This window comes from Cyprinus carpio, chromosome A19, assembly GCF_018340385.1.
Source record: "Cyprinus carpio isolate SPL01 chromosome A19, ASM1834038v1, whole genome shotgun sequence".
Classification (NCBI taxonomy): domain Eukaryota; kingdom Metazoa; phylum Chordata; class Actinopteri; order Cypriniformes; family Cyprinidae; genus Cyprinus; species Cyprinus carpio.
The window spans coordinates 14275165-14291812 of NC_056590.1; the positions used below are offsets into that span (position 1 = coordinate 14275165).

Sequence of the window (16648 nt, forward strand, 5' to 3'; positions counted from 1 at the left end):
GAACCACAAAACATATACACAAACATTCACATGGCTATGACAATGTAAAACACTTGTGTGTCTATTGGTATGTTCAGTGTGCAGTGGTGGCCACCGGAGTTAGTCATTACTCTTATATGTGTACACTTAAATGTATATACAGTTGTATGCGTATTCAATGTGCAGTATATTTCACTATAAACAGAAATGCAAGCTTTCTCAAAACTTTTTTTTTTTTCAATGTATTTGACTTTGGGATGAACAGTAACAGACAAAATAAATACATTTGAAGATGGTTGTAAATAAACAGGCTTGCTAGTATAAAAAAAAAACGTAGTGTGCATCCTGTGTCTTATTTGGGTCTGGACACGACAGCTCAACAACATCAAAAGTAATATTCTCTCTGGCTTAACAGTTTTGGGTAAATAAGATTGAGGAGACATTTAAAAGGAAATATATGGCAAGCATGGGATGGATTAAATACTATGATAGCCAGGCATGTTAAGAGATATGGGATTTGTACCATTTTCTGTACCTGTTAATGATATGATTTGCTAAATGTTTTTTTTTTTTTTTTTTTTTTTTTTTTTTTTTTAGTAGATTTGACACTGTGGAGAGTCATTCTAATTGATGATATTTGTCAGACCATCCCACATTCTTCCCCTATCTATCTGACAGAGGTAGAATTGGTAGATGCCATTTCCAAGATAAAACCTGGCAAAGTTGCTTGTTGATCACTTTAAGTACCTTGGTACATTAATACAGTAGATAGTACGGCCGAGTTTCCAGATAATACTAAATATATTTTTAAGAAATTAATGCACGTCTGTTTTTTAATAAGGAACTTAGAAGTTTTGGTGTGTGTCAGAACATTTTAGAGATTGTCTTAATGTTCTTGGTGGATAGTATGCTTACCTACACTCTTTGAAATAAAGGTACAACAGCTGTCACTGGGGGTGATACCTTTTCAAAAGGTACATATTTGCACCCTAAAAGGTCCATTTTGGTACCTTAAAGGTACATATTAGTACTTAAAGTGTACTGTGCATATTAGAACCTAATAGGTACAAAAGTGTAACCTTTTGAAAAGGTATCGCCCCAATGACAGCTTTTTGTGCCTTTATTTCTGAGACTGTATAATGTAACATCCTGGGCACTTGTACTGTAACAGAAAAATACATTAACTAGTGTCATCAATATAGGGAGCAAGGTCATTGGTAGTCACAGAGAACTTTGAACCAGGTGTATATTTCAAGATGTGTTGGTAAAGCTGACTGCATTCTGAAAGAAGCTACTCATCTTTTGAATGATCAGTTTGGCTTACTGCCTTCTAGAAGAAATTATTTAATGCCCAGGGCAGAGAGAAACATTTTTATAAGTATTCATTTATACCTGCAGTAATTAGATAGTAATTGAAGGCTAGGTGGAGGGTCCAGCATAACTTAAGCCTCTCTTTGCAGCCAGTTTTCATCCGGACCTTTCAGAAAGAGAACAGATAAGTAACATGCTACTGTACTTGCTGCACTACAGTAACATTTCTTGCATTCTGAAAGAAAATATTACACCCGTAAACCTTCACATCAGGTTTTTGTAGATTGTCATTATTATCTATGATCTCAGTGCGCTTGATTTGTGTGCCATAAGAAACTATGTCAAAATCATTTGTTTATGTAAATGTATCTCAGTACAGACCTTTGGCTCTGAGACTATTAGGTTTTTTTATAGGTTTTAATTGGTTTTGAATTTGTATTTGAATGTGGACTTTATTGTTTGTTTATTTTTTGAATGCTTTTAGGAGTATATTGCCCTGCTCTTTATGTAAGTCTTGCAAGGCTCAGAGCAAACCTTCATGAGGGAATTTTGAATGATGTATTCTTCAGCAGCTTTCAGTCGTTTCCTTGTCATCTTCTTCTGTTCTTGACAAAATGTGTCTTTGCCTTCATAGTTGCTGTGCTCTGTGAACTAGAGGCTTCCACCCCAAGCAGTCATTCACTGTAGTGTCTGTAAGTCCACTCAATGCTACCTGACAGGTTTTGATGACTTATGACTTTCATTTGACCCCATTTGGTATAGTGAGTGCCATATGTGGTAATCAGGTTGCGTCTGGATCATAGAATGGAGGGAGTGATTTGATTGTTTGAAGAAACTCTGCATGAAGAGGAGGATTTTCAGCTACACAATATCTGTAAAGAGAGAGTACAGATGTTTGAATTCAGTGTGATTCAAAGAGTGAGTATTTTACAATTGAAGTTTTATAGTCATCTTTTTGACAGTATGAGTAAGGAAACATAACCCAGCTCTCTTGCCTGTAAAAGTCACATGCAACTTCATGTTTGGTGAAACTGTATTTTACTTCTTTTGATTTTGGAAACATAACCCAGCTCTCTTGCCTGTAAAAGTCACATGCAACTTCATGTTTGGTGAAACTGTATTTTAAACCAACTTTCCAGAAGCTGAACTGAGAGGATTGCTGATGCATGATCATTGAGACAGGGCTTCACTTGATTCAAAGATATGACTGGAGACTTTCATTGAACACTTTGGCAAGTTAGTCCTGTAAGAAAGTAAAAACAATCCTGCAGTCTACAACTGCTGCTGGTAGCTTTTGTTTAATTCTCCTGCAGTCTACAACTGCTGCTGTTTTTTTTTAAAATTTACAATTGCGTAATTTTACCTAAATCCCATACCCCTTATCTGTTAATCATGAAAGAACTTTTCGCTCCATGGTCACAACATCAAATCCTTCTCCAGCAAGATTGTGTCCTGGAACAAAGGGAGAATCCTTACACTCTTTTGATGCACCTATGTCTACTCCAGAAATGGTCATGAAAACCAATGCCCAGAAAACCAGAAAGTAAACCCACATCTGCTTCATGATCTGCAGTGATACAGGTACAGTTATGGGAAATCATTATTGGTTTCAAATTTTACAGTAAATTAATTAAGTTTCATATAAAATTGACAATAGCAACAATATTATCTTCAAACAAATGACAAATATTTTACAAAGATGAAAAAGAAGTCTTTAAATTTATAATATAATTTAACTGATGGTTGTAGGTTTGTTATGATTGGAATATGTGTTTGTGATGTTGTAATTTTTTTTCTTTGTTGTGTGATTTTTTATCATGGTTGTGTGATTGTGGAAAAATAAATAAATAAACAAATATATATATATATATATATATATATAGATATATATATATATATATATATATATTTATATAGATAGATATATTAGATAGATATATGTATGTATATATATAAATCTCGCGATTTATTTCAACAGCATGAGTGGATACACTAAGAAGCCTTCAATATCGCTCTGGTGGGATTAGTGGTGCCTTAAGGGGCACTGCGCTTTGGTGTTTTTAAGGATCTGGTGTGACAGTCTTGAGCACTTACTTTCTGTCGCGCACACGCTCTCAAGTGGCCAAGACCGCAAGTGTGGGTATTTGGAAGGGTATTGTGTTATATATGTGTATGTTATACTGTTGTGACGAGTCTGAAGTGAGCCTAACAAACTAGAAGCTTTGAGCAGCTAACACCATTACAACAAAGAACACTTATTGATAGTTCCAACTCAGGAAGGAGTTTGTCAAATTTGGGGCAAGTAACCAGGATTAATGGTCAAAGACACAGCATATCATGACCATCACATGAGGAAAATCATTAGTAGAGACTGCGTTGGGTGGTTTCCCCCACCTAGAAGACAAAGACCAGACTGAGATTCCTTCTAAACCCTTTTGAAATGTGGTCTTCACAAAGAACATTTCCTCACGTTCACAGAATGGCACAGAAACTGCCTTTATATGTATATATATGCATGCACCAAAATGATGCTAAAAGGACTTATGAGTTACTTTCACTTCTATGCATAACTCTATATCATGTATGTAACCCACATATTTGACTATCATCTCCTAATCGCTTATTTATGTATTTTGTCCAACAGCCATGTTTAAATACTCAGGACACCATCAAATCATGCTTTTTTCTTGCCTTTTTGCTACTGCATTTGGATGCTGCTTTTTAACGCTCTTTGAGCGTGCTCTGGCTTACATGCCAGCTGCTCCTCTAAAACCATGAGGAGAAATGACATCTAATCTTGTCACTCTTCTTGCTGACTTCTACTTTAATTTATTTTCCTTTCTATTGAGAGTTTAGAGTTCTCTTAAATGATTCCCTTTGAGCTAAATTGACCTGTTTCCCTTACAAATGCCTGTCCACCAAAATGGATCAGGCAGAACTGTAATGCAGAGTACAGAGAGAGATTAACAACGAGAGTACAGAGAGTACAGAGAGATTCACAACAGCCCCTGTGGCCGTAATAGGACAAGCAGAGAGTTTGGGAATGGCCTTCTTGGTCTTTGCATGACACACAAACAGTTATGCAAGTTCAGAGATGGTCTCCTTGGCTGTGACAAGACAGGCAAAGGGTTCAGAGACAACCTCCTTGTCCATCAAAGGGCAGACTGAGAGTTTAGAGACTGCCTCTTTGTGTGACAAATATTGTTTATCAGCACTTATGTTTGTCTGTGTCTCAATAATCTCAGTGGTGCACACAGTTCTATCCAACCTCTGTTTGTAGACATGATACTATGACATGTTCTGTGCAAAATACTGTTTTTTTTTATATGTTTATAATTTACTGGTTTTGCTAACAATGGACGCGTCCATTTTGGTTTTCTGATTTTTCTACTGGAACACAGTCTGCTTGGGTGTGACATCATTCCCAGCTCCAACATCCACCTTCTGAGCTTAATCGAATGCAGCATAATCATATCATCAGCACACGGGAAAGTGTGAACGAGTAATAGTCAGGTGAAATCACGCTATCATTTAGATTGGATTATAGTCAAGTCAAGTCACCTTTATCTGTATAGTGCTTTATAGAAGACTGATTATCGAAGCAGCTTTACAGTGTCAAACAGACAAATAGTTTGTCAATAATGCAAGACAATAAAAAAAGAGTCATTTTACCAGCTTAAGTCAGTTCATTGATGATTCAGTGATGTCATCATCCAGTTTAGCTCTCTTCCAATAGTGTCTGTGCAATCAGTCAAGCGTCCCCAACTAAGCAAGCAAAAGGCGACAGTGGCAAGGAACCAAAACTCCATCGGTGACAGAAATGGATAAAAAACCTTAGGAGAAACCAGGCTCAGTCAGGGGGCCAGTTCTTCTCTTGCCAGATGAAACCAACATGACGTGATATTAGGGCTGCACGATTAATTGGACCTGATTGTCATGCACATCTGGTCAGTAAAGCCAGTTCTGGGATCAGTAGTAAATCTCCATCACATGCTTTCAGATGGAGCAGCATTAACTACACAGAGACATAGTTCTCTGACAAGCTACACAAAATCGCATTCATAATCACAGACAATATAATCGCGTGATAATGAAATCGAAGAAATCATTCTGCTATTAAGAAAGCTGTTTGCATAGTTTCTCAGTGAACTACGGCTCTGTGTAGTAAATGCTGTTCCATCTGAAAGCATGTGAAAATACCACATTTAATAACACATTTTACTCCAAACTCACTTCCTAACATCAGTCGAGTGTTTGAAATAAATCCTTCTGTTAGATGATGTGGCTTCTTACACAGAATAAGACACATAACATATTTCATAGTATTCTAAGCAGTGATAAAAGCTATGTCGATTAGCACTGCATTATTATATACTTTATTATAATAAACATTATAATAAGACAAACTCAGATAAACCATATATTGTTGTATTTGTGTGTTCATTAGTCACATTGAATCACTGAAAGCAGTTAAATCCTCTGTTTATTCAGCTGCAGTATTTCCTGGATTTCTTCTTCGGGGCATATTTGGAGTTACAGCGCAAGAGTGCCCTCTGCCCGATTTACTACTGATCACAGAACCATGCTTCTCTGAAAGATACGTATGACAATCGCAGCTTCCGCCTAATCATGATTTATCACCTTTGCGGTTTAATTTCGATTAATCGTGCAGCCCTACATGGTATAATTCTAGGTCTAGTTGTCGACTAGGTCTAGTTTCTGTGATCTTGTGCCGATGGTCGTCGAGGTGACGAGGTCTTCACAGGGGATCTGTCTCTGGAATGCATCTAGTTGACATGGTCTCTGCTAATATTCAGGGCTGTAGAGGTCGTCTCTAGGTGCTGATCCACCATCTGGTCTGGATATGGACTGGATCTGTATGGCTACAGTGATCTCAGAATAACAATGAAAGAGACTAATATTAGCGTAGATGCCATTCTTCATATGATGTAGTGAGTTATAAGAACAGCTTGGTTAGTATAAAAGGAGGTATGAAGTGCTTCCAGTCATAGTAGTCTTGTGTGTTATGCCACATTTGAATCAAAATGTCCTCACATGCAAGGAAATTCTGTGAAGAATATTGCACCTGAAAGAATCATTTACTGGTTTGATTTACTGGTTTGATTGGATAATCAAAAACTTCAAGGAGAGAGGTTTAACTGCAGTAAAGAAGGACGTCCCAGAGTGTCAAGTGGCAGGACCATCTTGTCCTGAGGAGTCAGTTACGAATTCGTGTCACCACCAGTGCAGAGCTTTCTCAGTGTTGAAGGTAGGTGTGAGTGCATTGTGCACGCATAGTGAGTCAAAGACTTTTTGGACAGTGACCTGGTGTCAAGAAGGGCACCAAAGAAGCCATTTCTCTTCAAGAAAAGGACAGACTGAAATTCTGCAGCAAGCACAAGGATAGGGCAGTAGAAGACTGGTGCAAAGTTTTATTTTACTGATTTAATAAGGACAGTGCTCATGAATCCACAGTCAAATATGGTAAATTAGCCAGAGTTAGCCCCATTGGTTAATTTTCATATTTTCCCCCTTGCCAGATTAAAAAAAAAAAAAAAAAAAAAAAAAAAACTAAAACAGTAAATTATAACACATACACACACACACACAAAAACAAAATTGCCAGTCCTCCACCCCTACCAGTGAGTCGGGGAGCATCATAGAAGCAGTAGCCAACAGGAACAAGTTCAGAATAGGAGTTTAAGTCTCCTACCTACAGCCAGGTTTCAGCAATAAACAAAAAGTCCAGGCTGTAAGAGGATATAAAGTTGTTGAAAATGTAAGTCTTGTTAACCAGAGAATGAGCATTGCTCAGCGCCATTTTTGGAGAACGCAGTGTTTCATGAGGCCAGGGCTTTACTCACAGATCGGAGATTAGTAGAATTTACAAGGCCGAATGATAATCTGAGAATGTAAATCAAGGGGAGGTCAACCCGGAGAATCAGGAAGAACCTGAGGAAGCAGGGGGTATCTAAGCCAGCACGACGACAGGCCCTGTTAGATGCCAAACTGTAAAATGGCACCAATCCAATGGGACTTCTGGGCTTGAAGTTTTGTGATGACTTCTTAAGTGCATCTACTTCAGACTTATCAGCATTGCTTTTAGCCTTAGTTGACTTTTGGCTTTTGACTTTAGGTGTTTTTACACTTTGTCAGTGGGTTCATCAGATACAGGGTGTTAATGAGTCATTGTACGGAACTTGATTGGGACAGAAGAAGCATGCTTGTAATCCAAGATGTTTCTTCATCCCTGAAATTATTCCATTCAGCTTCTGTAACACCACCTCATATGACTGTGGCACTAAACATCACATGGAGACAATGCAAGTAGATGAACCCCCCCCCCCCCCCCCACCGGTTCTGCAGAGCACTTGAACCTCACTACCAGCTCAACTCCATCTTCTACTGAACCATACACACATTTCAAAAGTTCAAGGCACTGTGCTGTCAAAACATACAGACCAACATGCCTGACAACATCTGCAGCTGGGGGCAGCAGACTGCCAAGAATTCTTTGGGTCAGGGAGAGACTGGTCATTATGTAGAAAATCAACACTGAACCTCTAAGTATCAAAGTCAGGTTCATTGTTTGGTCTTAGCAGCATGAGAAGAGGACATGGCATAACTGGTATTCACTACTTGCTCCATCACTACTAATAAAGATACGTTGTGTGTGAATTTGCACATTAAGCATCATTTATCACCCCTTGTGTTTAATAAAAAAAGAGATTTAATAAAATGTTATTAAAGATTAAATAAAAAATCTGAATGGTTAGTAATTGTCTCTAATTGGCCTGTTTAGCTAAGCCCTCAAAACACCTCTTATTTAATGGTACAGTATTGCACGATTTATAGATTATATTTAATAGTTTACTCTTTGCTTGATTATATTTAATAGTTTACTCTTTGCTTGATTATATTTAATAGTTTAGTCAAATGAAATCAGCATCAACAATTCATCTTTGCATGACACAGAAAAGCACAAATGTGGCATTACAAACTTTTTGACAAGACTCAGAGGTAGCAATAAGGCATTTCATAATAACAATGTTATGAAATTAATGTTTTAAATATAATATTATTATTATTAGTAGAAAAAATTTAACTGAAACAGCCAGTAGGCAGCAGCAAGTCACTGAATCATTCATTCAAATGATTCGTTTTAATGATTCATTTAAGAAAGAAACAAGTGTCTCCCTTTATGACTCACTAGATTTGTTCAAAAATGCAGATTCATTCATAAACAAAAAGCGCTGTGTTTGCTTGGAGATGTGCAGCGGCTCAGCCTGGACTTGTTTGGAATTATTTTAGTTGACGAAATAGAGCACAATCAGACAACAGTGTTCCTAAAATGTAAGTTGCTTAATAACTTAGTATAAAATCAAAAATGCATAAAACTGTTGTATAAATTCAAATTCACATTTGCAAACTCCCTTTATAATTAAAATTCGGTCACTCCCCTTAGTTCATCGCGATCTCACAAACTTCCATTTTAACTAATGAAGCTCTCTATACTGCACACTTAAAGTATTATTTACATCGCGTCTGCACTTTGTTTTTTATAATGAATGGCAAGAAATGCAGTCTGCTCTCACGATCTGTGCTGAACTTGGGTGTGATGAACCAAAAAAAAAAGCTGATGTTCTTCATTTATTCTCCCCACATAATGCTTATTGGCAAGGTCCTCCAGCCTACAACTGCAGCTGATAGCATCTGTTTTATTCCAATGAAGTAATCTTTTTTTCTTCTTCTTCTTCTTCTTCTTCTTCTTCTTCTTCTTCTTCTTCTTCTTCTTCTTCTTCTTTTAATTTAAAAGTGACATTGACTAAATCCCATTTTTTTCCAGGGTGATCACATAAGAACCTTTTCACTGCATGGTCACAACATCAAATCCTTCTCCGGCAAGATTGTGTCCTGGAACAACGGGAGCATCTTCACACTCTTTTGATGCACCTATGTGATCTTGTCCAGAAATGGTCATGAGAAGCAATGCCCAGAAAACACTGTAGTGAAATAGGAACATTTCTGTCATATCATTGGTGTCAAATTTTACATTACAGTAAAAATAACTTTGTATTATAACAATAACTTCCTCATAAAATTGACAATTGAAGCAATGTTATATTTTTAACAAACGACAAACTTTTAAAATGTGTACAAGTATGAAATATACTATATATATATTTTTTTATATTTTTATATATATATATATTTTTAAAATGTGTACAAGTATGATAGTATATTTCATACTTGTACACATTTTAAAAGTTTGTCGTTTGTTAAAAATATAACATATGAAATATACTATATATATATTTAACATCACAATATGATTTATCTGATGGTTGAAAATTTTCTTACCATTGAATTCACAGATGTGATTATCAAAAAATGACCTATGAAATATGCTGGCTTTTCATATGATGGTTGTTTGATTGTGGGTGTTAAAAGTTTGTGGTACAAATCACATGCCATGACGTGGCTATGACAAATCTTCTAAAATAAGTTAAACACATTGTGTGGGCCTATGTTTGCAATGCTGTAAAAAATAAAAATGTAATTGGAACAAAGGAGAACATTCGAATTTGAAGTTCTCAGATGTGTCAGTAACCTCTACAAATGAATAAAACTAAACTTGCTGGTATATATCTGTAAATATGTAATATGCATTTTTACTAAAAGCAATAATGCATTTTCAAGAAATTTCAGTCTGAGAGGTTTCACCGAATTAAAGCAAATACCGGTACCTACTATTTACTATTACTTTATATATATATATATATATATATATATATATATATATATATATATATATATATATATATATATATATATATATATATATATAATAATGCTGGGTAAGCACTACCCTTCCTCTGACCATAGTTTTGCTGTGAGATGTTGTAGATCATGTGAATAACTGTTTTAAAATAAACATTCATATTCAGGGGCCCGTAATTTCATACTCAGACAGTTTTACTCTGGATTTTACTGTTGAAGATTTTACATGATCCATTGGAGGTTCTTTGAAGCTAAACCTCCTAGTGTTGCTACCATAGCAACATGTCGGTAAACTCAAACCTACTTCGGAGCAGGCTAATTTCATGTAAACAGGATTAGATGGTATGTAAAAAATCTGCACAGATAATTGAAAACCTGTCCAATGTTTTAAAAGAAGACCCTATTGAACCAGGGACTAAAAATAATAGTTTATTTGTTAATTTTATTATTATTTTGTTTTTTTGATTATTATATAGTTATATAGAGTTTTACAAGTTTATTTGTTTATAATTTTATTGGAATATTTACCTTATAATTTTATTGGAGTCTGAGCCATGCATTAATCTAAACAGTGACAGCTATTATACAAGTGGCTTGATGCAGCACAGGAGATACACTGATGCAGATAACTTCGTAAAAATGCTTAGAATTATTTTATTTGTTTTCAGGTTTTTTTGATGCTATGTAAAATTTATTGTTATGTTAAAATTGTGGTTTATAGTTAATATTGAAGGTCTTGGAGTGGATACTTTGGAGAGAGCAAGGCACTTGCATGACATACCGTAGTATAACTAAATGCATTTAGCAAAGGGCGAAGGGATAGAAACCATGGAGTGTGATGTCCATCAGCTCATTATCTGTTCTTACAAAATTTTATTTAGCAAAGTTTTAAGGTATTTACTTTTTTTCAAAATTTTTTTTTTTAATGAATTAATTTGATGTGCATTTTTCTTTATTAATTTTTAATCTATTAAGTTTAAAATACAATTTTTAGTTCAAATAGGATCCATTCACTACTAGCAGTGATTGACTGTTTTTTAGTGTGTCCATTTACAAAGACATTTTTGATGTTTGTTTATCAAGAAGTAAGGGCAAGTAAAATTAAAGCATACCTGGAATCAAAGTAATAAAAATGTTACCATTCTGAGAGATACTGGTGCTGCAGTCATTTGTTCTCAAAGTAAGTAGTATTTATTTATGTATTTATACACATATTTCTGTTTTTTTTTCTTTACTGGATATATTGTAGTGTTTTTGGCAGGTTTTTGAGATGAGTAAGTGCCATTACACTCTGTATGGCTACGTTCACACTGTCAGCTGGGATTGACAACCACATTTACTTACAGATGTGAGTCTCATAATGTACCACTCACACAGCAGCTTACAGTAGCATCTCAAATACTGTCTGTATGAACGTGCAATGGAAGTCAGTCTCATAATGTACCACTCACACAGCAGCTTACAGTAGCATCTCAAATACTGTCTGTATGAACGTGCAATCTGAAAAGTCTTATTACTTTTTGTCACAACACACAGTGTTGTCATCGGTCAAATCTTCAGTAACCAACAACAGCTTTTATATCTGGAGAACAATTACTAGATTTAAAGCTTCAGAAGCTCTCATCTCCATCGCTGTAAGTTACTGAAATCACACATGAAAACCCGCAACACATGGTTGACATGCATTTGTACAGCACAGAGCAGCTCTCTCACTCTGTATGATGTGTCAGACAACTAGTTGTCCAGTCGGGTTCCTTTAACACAGCACAGGTTTTCTGAGAATGTTGGTGTGAGTCCTGAAAAATTACAGGTGTGAGTATGGTTATAATATGCAATTGTTACTCTCATCAATAACCATACTGTGTGTGAACATAACCATATTAAGGACTCAAATACAGGACTGAAAACTGTATTCTGCTGTTGTGTGAATGCGGCCTGTATTTCCTTTTTTGTTTTGATGACAGGAAATATCACTGTTGGTGATGTGGTTGAAAATTTCCCCTAAGTGTTTCATGCCTCTGTGGTAAGCCATGCTCAAGAATTGTAAGATGAAAGAGAATGAGGCTCTTCACCTCTCTGACTTTTGTTAAAACCTCAAACGGCTTCAATTGACATCAACCCAGTCCAAAATGAAGGCCTGCTATGGCTTTTATTATCATTTCTGCAGAGACCCGACATCAACAGAATTAATTTCCTTACCTCTTTAAGGAAAATGGCCTATATGCTGAGTTTAATTTCAGAATTAATTTCCTTACCTCTTTAAGGAAAATGGCCTATATGCTGAGTTTAATTTCATTTTTACAGAGTTTACAGAGACCGGAAAGGCAGAAAGACCAAGCATGTGTTGTGCCATACTGTATATATATATATATATATATATAATATTATATCTATTTTTTTAGAGAATATGAATACAATATCAATATTTTAATACTTATATTATTATGTTTCATGTGTATTTGTATATATACACACACACAGTACATACAGGGTCTGTAATTTTTAGGTTAGGTTTATTTTAACGTATAGAGACAGAATACCAACCAAAGAAATCCAGGAAAAAACATTATATAAAGGTTAGAAACTGATTTGCATTTCAGTGAGAGAATTAACTATTTGATCCCCAAGCAAAACATGACTTAGTAGTACTTGGTGCAAAAACCCTTGTTGGCAAGTACAGAGGTTGGTCACCAGGTGACGATTCAGCTCCCTCCACAGATTTTCTATAGGATTAAGGTCTGGAGACCGGCTAGGCCACTCCATGACCTTAATGTGTTTCTTCTTGAGCAACTCCTTTGTTGCCTTGGTGGTATGTTTTTGGGTCTGTCATGCTGGAAGACCAATCCATGACCCATCTTCAGTGTTCTGGCTGGGGGAAGGAGGTTTAGTAGACCCTTCACAATTTCGAATGATGTCACGGTTTCTGTTAGTTTGGACTCTTTCTTTTTCTCTTTATCTGGTAAAAACAGCCCCAAAGCATAATGTTTCCACCTCTGTGCTTGACTGTAGGGATGGTGTTCTTGGTGTCATAACACACGGTGTAGTGTGTTACCAATGTTTTGCTTGGTGACTGTGGTCCCAACTGCCTTAAGATCATTAACAAGTTTCAGACCAAGGCTGATTTATGGTTGTTTTGTATTTCTTCCATTACCAAATAATCGCATCAACAGTTGTCTCCTTCTCACCAAGCTTCTTGCTGATGGTCTTGTAGCCCAATCAAGCCCTGTGCAGATCTACAATCTTGTCTCTGACTTCCTTTGACTGCTCTTTGGTCTTGGCCATGGTGGTGGGAGAGGTTGGAATGGAAAATACAGATTGTGTGGACAGGTTTCATATACACCTAACGCGCTGACATTAGGATTAACTTCTTAAAGTGGCAGGACTAATCTGTGTTTCACATGGGCACATAACCAATCTGTGGGAGCCAGAATTCTTGCTGGTTGGTAGGGGATCAAATACTTGTTTCACTTACTGAAATGCAAATTAATTTCTAACCTTTATATAATGTGTTTTTTTCTCTGGATTTTTTGGTTGATATTCTGTCTCTCTCTGTTAAAATAAACCTACCATAAAAATTACAGAACCTTCATTTATTTGTAAGAGGGCAAACTTACAAAATCAGCGGGGGGTCAAATAAATATTTCCCCCACTCTACCTAACCTAGGGATGTTCCCCTTTTTTGAACTCACGCTGCATTGAATGTTTTGGGAATGACTATGCACACTCTGCCATGCTTATGAGTCCCTGCCTAGTGTGGAAGAGCCCAGCTAGGACGAGAGTACAGAAGAGCCAGGGGTTGCTCCCAAGTTGAAGTCTGATAAATGCAAGCGGGGTGGAACAGATGTCGTAAATCGACACTCCAGAGAGAAAGGCCTTGGAGGCCTCCATACTCCTAGTCGAGTGTGCTCTGACCCCCAAAGGTGAGGGGAGGTCAGAGGACTCATAGGACAAAGAAATTGCATCCACATTCCACCGGCTTAAGGTCTGCTTGGTCGCCGGGAGACTTTTCTTGAGTGGACCATAGCAGACAAATTGGACTAAGCATCTCTAAGTGACCTTGATCATGCCCCTTGATCAAACCCCTTGGTCCTGAGCCACCACTGCAAAAGTCTCATGTACAGCGGGCCAAGAGGTATCATGTTGGATGCAGCTGCTAGCAGACCTAACAGTCTCTGAAACTATTTGACAGTGAATGACTGGCCTTCTCTTAATCTCTTCACGGCTGTGAGGTTTCACTCAATCCAAACAGGAGACAGATGTGCCTGCATCGTGTTCGAATCCCACAACAAAGTGGTTCTCTGTACTGGAGAAAGCAAACTTTTCTTGGCTTTCAGTCTTAACCACAGCTATTTTTTATGGGCGAGGACAGAATCTAAATGCTGAGCCACTATCTTCTCCAATTTATCCAATATCAACCAGTAGTCTATATAATTGAGAATGTGGATGGCCTGGAGTCTCTGAGGAGCCAGAGCAGCATCCGCACACATGGTGAAAGTGTGGGTTGAGAGTGCTAGACTGAACGGAAGAACCTGATATTGGTATGCTTCACCCCCGAAAGCAAACTTCAGGAACTTCCTGTGTTGACAAAAGATGGATATGTGAAAGTACCCTTCCTTTAGATCTATCGTGACAAACCAGTCTTCCGACTTGATTTGAGACACAATCTGTTTGAGTATCAGCCTCTTGAACCTCAGTTTCATGACTGAGCGGTTCAGCTGACGAAGTTCTAAAATGAGACAGAAACCCCTATCCAGAGGTGGGCAGTAATGAACTTTAATGAAAGGAAAAAACATAATGAAAATTTACTTGAATAAATTTGAGTAATGTACTGTTAGAGTATATTTAAAGATGTGTACTTTTACTCAAGTACATTTTTAGTGAAAAAAAAACAAACAAAAAATGTTACTTTTACTTGTCTACATTTTGCGGTGTTCTTCCATTACTGTCAAATGGTAATATATGAGATTTTTTAAATAATTAGTTTATATGACTTGTTCACAATTCTCGCAAGATGTTGGAGCTGCGGCTTCACATCTCCCACTTACATTTAGCACGTGTTTAGTTGGAAGATGATTGCAGAAGCAGAGGAAGACGTGTGAGTTGTCAGAGGCAGATCATCCGAGGCCTCAACCTCAGTCTGTTTTCACTCCAAGATTTCAAAAAGAATAATTTCATATTGCGATGCATGTTGTGTACACCAAAAACGAACTGACATTGCAGCGTACAAGAATTCCAGCTCCAACCAAAAAAAACACGTAGCGGTAAGTATCAAAATTATGCCTATTTGAACCCTATTAATTGTAATTTGGTAACTATGGGCATTTTGACCATATTGTAATACTACATTTCACACACTGTCTGAATATTTTTCCTCATATGCGCTCTCATGCAACCAATGACAAATCTCTTGTGAACCCTACAAACAACACACGTTCATGAACAAATGTTTCATGAAACCGAAACACAAGATCCAATTGCAAGTGAAAGGTAGTCTTTATTAGACAACTCCAACTACATCAATAGTAGAAGTGCTGGTTACCCGGCAGTGCAGAGTCTCAGCTCATGCAGAGAATAACCCTAGCAGTCCAAATCCTCCAGGGAATCAGAGAACAGCAACCAGGCAGGATTCAAACTCAGGAACTAGGCGTTCTGACAGAGAACCAGACAAGACATGAGCAACAACAATCTGACAACACACAACAGAAACGCCAGCCAGATATAGGCAGTGCAGACGAGCTATACCTGTGACCACTCTGATCAGCTCATCAGGTGCACGGTAACTAGGCAACAACACTGACGAGCACAAGGAGCGGACAACACCCACACACACAGACACAGAAATTAGCACACAGACCCATGAACCATGACAAAATGTTCATTCTAAATATCTGCATATTTTCATAACCATTTTCCACAAAACTAAATAAATTGAACAGGCAAGCTTGCATCCCATAATTTAATAGGCTACTTAAGACTGGTTGATAAAATACTATGGCGCCATGAAGCGGACGACCAGCAGGGAACAACCAAACAGACCGTTCAAATAACCTCCTTAGAGGATGCGAGCATTCCAGAGCCGCTATGTTTCCGGATGGACACTGAGAGCTGTGTTTGCTGGAGACCGCTGTGTCGTGAAGCACAGGGGATGGCATGGTTGACAGATTGATCTCCTGAGGGCACTGAGGAGAGACGGGCACCGTATAGGGTGGCCAAACGTGCCATTTTCGCAGGACACGTCCTGGCCAGGATTTTTATATTGCCTAAAATATCTAGGTTTTGGCTTTGTTTGCGCTGCGCAGACCAATTGTTGTATAAAGTACCGTGAGAGCTCTAGAGAGCAGACGGCTTTTGAATCGCTCTCACGGTACTTTGATGTCATACACCGATCGGTATGCTCAGTGCATGCTTCGAGTCCAACACTAATATGTACACGCATTTGCATCGCTTTGACCGTTCTCTGTAGATCCCACCTTCTCACGCACCACGATTGGTCGATTACATACAATGTCTGCATGTTATTGGTCAAACGATCATTACCGTCAGTAAGTACGAAAACAGGAAACATAAGCCAAAACCT

General features: G+C 37.4%; 1 pseudogene; it reads right to left on the reverse strand.

The window, feature by feature from the left end:
- Positions 1-1794: 1794 nt before the first annotated feature.
- Positions 1795-16223, reverse strand: LOC109104924 (annotated as a pseudogene).
- Positions 16224-16648: the final 425 nt, after the last annotated feature.